Raw genomic sequence first — 2652 nt, forward strand, 5'->3', positions numbered from 1 at the left:
TGACACCATTCCTATGCAAACTATTCCAAAACATAGAAAAGGATGGAATCCTCCCTAACTCATTTTATGAAGCAAGAATAACCTTGATACCAAAACCAGGCAAAGATATCACTCAAAAGGAAAACTACAGACCAGTATCCCTTATGAATATAGATGTGAAAATCTTCAACAAAATCCTAGCCAATAGACTCCAACAACGTATTACGAAAATCATTCATATGACCAAGTGGGGTTCATATCAGGTATGCAAGGATGGTTCAACACTAGAAAAACAATCAACGTCATCCACCACATAAATGAAAGAAAGGAGAAGAACCACATGATCATAACAATTGATGCAGAAGAGGCATTTGATAAAATCCAACACCCACTCCTGTTTATTTGTATGATTATTTGATGTTGTATTGTGGTAAACTGTAAATTTGTAAGTTTATTTGTATGATCTGAATTCCCAGGAATATAGTAGAGCTGACATGGGACAAGGTTGTAGTCACTTCTTGGTCATAGCCAGCTACCCAGAGGGACTGAGTAGTTGAACCTGTGGGCTCGGGACCATAGTTGGAGGGGATATCAAGCGCAATTGGCATAACATACTACACAAAATATTGTTCCACCTCCTACTTTGGCAAGTAGTGACTGGGATCTTAAAAGCTTGCAAGCAGCCAATGGGAAGGATAATAGATCCCTGATGAAAGAATAATAATAATAATAATAACAACAACCCTAGCAACAATGGGTCTCTCCTCGTCCAGAGCAAAGAAGAATGAAGAAAACCAAAGATTCTTAGAAAGAGGAAGCATCAACGAGGGAAACAGGATGAGCTGTAGACTTTTGGTTGTCTGGAGGGCATTTTGAATGTTTACAAGCAATTCAACCATTTTGGAAATTTAAAACAATAGCTTTCCCTCAAATTCCAGGGACCTAAGAATAGGCTCCACTTGTCAGGGACCATAAGGACATACCAGATTCAAGGAATGGAAAGGCAAAATATTCCCTTTATTACTCTTATACCCCACTCCTCACTTGGTGAACGGAGGTCCAGCCATCCCTCACTTACACCCACCTTCTAGGCTGGCAGGAATTCCATCCCAGTCTGTGTCCTCTGACAGAGTCTGGGTGGCCTGCCCTGTCCCACCCAGATTTTTTTCTTTTTTTAGTTTGTTTGTTCACTTTTATTCTTAACTTTTTTTTCCATCCTTTTTATTATTAAAAAGAATTATATTGAGATACCTTCAGCAGAGTGAGAGAAAGATCAAGGAAAACACAGACAAAATCCTAGAGTAATTTCAGAAGATAATGTAAGAACAAAATGACAAAATAAATGAAAAATTAGAAATGATACAAAATCTACAGATAGAAATCCGGAAGATTAATACTAAATTCTCAGAAACAGATAACACATTGAAAGGGGAAAGAAGAATAGAATCAATGAAACACAGAATTAATCAGATTGAGGAAAAATACCTGAATAATTCTTTAGAAAAGGATCAATCATAAAAAATATCAAAACAAAATGAAGAAACCCTAAGATTCATGTGAGATACAATCAAAAGAAATAACCTATGTGCAATAGGAATTCCAGAACAGGATCAGAAAAATAAAACTACAAAGAAAATTGTCCCTTTTGCTGGAATAGAACATCCATGATATGATGAAAGATGAGAATATATCCATTCAGGAAGTCCAAAGAACCCCAAACAGGATAGACCCCAAAAGAAAATCACCAACAGATCATCATCAAACTCACCAAAACCAAAGACAAAGAAAGCATCCTGAAAGCAGCATGGGAAAAAGGAAGTTATCTATAAAAGACAACCAATAAGTCTAAGTTCTGATTTCTCAGAAGAAACCATGCAGGCAAGAAGGCAATGATGTGATGGTGTATATATATATATATATATATATATATGTATGTATGTATGTATGTATGTATATATATATATATATGTATATGTATATGTATATGTGTGTGTATATATATATATATATATAAAACCCGTGGTAGTTAAGTTTGTGTGTCAACTTGGCTCGCATTGGTTGAGCGGCTGTGCACCTGGATGTAGTACTCCCCATGATGAGACTGGTAACTCCATGAAGGAATTTACTGTGAGCAGCTGAGTAGCTGCCCTAGGGATGTGGTCTGCTTCCTGTATATAAAGAGAAGTCTTGGAGAATGGTCTCTAGCTTATGGCACACTTGGACCCTGCATTTAGCCATGTTGTTGTTCAGTAGCCTGCTATGCTCTGCTGACTTTGGGACTTACAATGGACTTGAATTAATGGCCTGCCATGTGGTTTGGTAACATAGGGACTGTTCTATTTTATTTGTCGACCTTGGGCTCGCTAGCCTCAGCAGTCAGTAGCTGTCTAAGTGAAGAGATGTCTCTAGCTTCAGTGGGCCAGGACCAAGAGGCAGAAATGAAGCACAAAGTTGAGGGGCTTTCACACAGCCCTCAGAGCCTGGCACTCTGAACTTGGACTTAAATCCTTCAAACTCTGAGACAATAAACTCTTGTTTGTTAAGGCCATCCATTTATGGTATATTCTTATCAGAGAGGCACTAGGTAACTAGAACAACCCTAAAAGAGAAAAATTTCCAACTAAGAATTATATACCCAGCAAAACTGTACCTCAAATATGATGGTGAAATTAG

The sequence above is a fragment of the Orycteropus afer genome, unplaced genomic scaffold, assembly GCF_000298275.1.
Source record: "Orycteropus afer afer isolate SDZICR_OR568_19922 unplaced genomic scaffold, OryAfe1.0 scaffold00256, whole genome shotgun sequence".
NCBI lineage: Eukaryota > Metazoa > Chordata > Mammalia > Tubulidentata > Orycteropodidae > Orycteropus > Orycteropus afer.